The sequence below is a fragment of the Monodon monoceros genome, unplaced genomic scaffold (genome assembly GCF_005190385.1).
Source record: "Monodon monoceros isolate NGI ecotype Baffin Bay Population unplaced genomic scaffold, NGI_Narwhal_1 Super_Scaffold_15, whole genome shotgun sequence".
NCBI classification, from domain to species: domain Eukaryota; kingdom Metazoa; phylum Chordata; class Mammalia; order Artiodactyla; family Monodontidae; genus Monodon; species Monodon monoceros.
This window is the reverse complement of record NW_021703771.1, coordinates 21,915,993-21,916,538: the sequence shown is the minus strand read 5'-3', so window position 1 is coordinate 21,916,538 and position 546 is coordinate 21,915,993. Positions and strand designations below refer to the sequence as shown.

General features: G+C 35.0%; 1 non-coding gene across 1 annotated transcript; it reads right to left on the bottom strand.

Annotated features, from left to right (window-relative positions):
• On the bottom strand, window positions 1-106 carry LOC114896392. The gene has a single exon (XR_003793773.1). It is a non-coding gene; the product is annotated as a U6 spliceosomal RNA (small nuclear RNA).
• Window positions 107-546: the final 440 nt, after the last annotated feature.

Genomic DNA, 546 nt, shown 5'->3' with positions numbered 1-546 from the left:
AAAAAATATGAACGGTTCACAAATTTGCTTGTCATCCTTGAGCAGGGGCCATGCTAATCTTCTCTGTATTGTTCTGATTTTAGTATATGTGCTGCTGAAGCGACACGAAAGCTACCGTTTGTAAGTACCCACTATGCTCTAGATGCTGTGCTACACACAGATTATGGTCATTTTTCTCTCCAAAAACCTTAGGCGCTTGCATTTGTTTAATTTTAATTTCACTGTTTTCCTTGATTATTTTCTTTTTTTAATTGAGATGTTGGAGAAGCAGGAGACAGCTGTGCCTCACCTATTGCAAAAATGTAACAATAAACTTCCTCAAACTAAGGTATTCTTCATAGTTACACTGTTTACACATAAGGACACAGGTATGTTTTTTACAGAACATTTTTTTTAACTCTCCTGTTTGTAGAGAAATTGTTTCAAAGATATTGCCTTATAGCTTTGCAATTAGAAAAAAAAGATGCTTTACTTACGTCATGTCATTTACTCTTACCTGTTGCAAATCTTATTCCTGTTCAATATGCAGGCAGGAAACTAGAGATT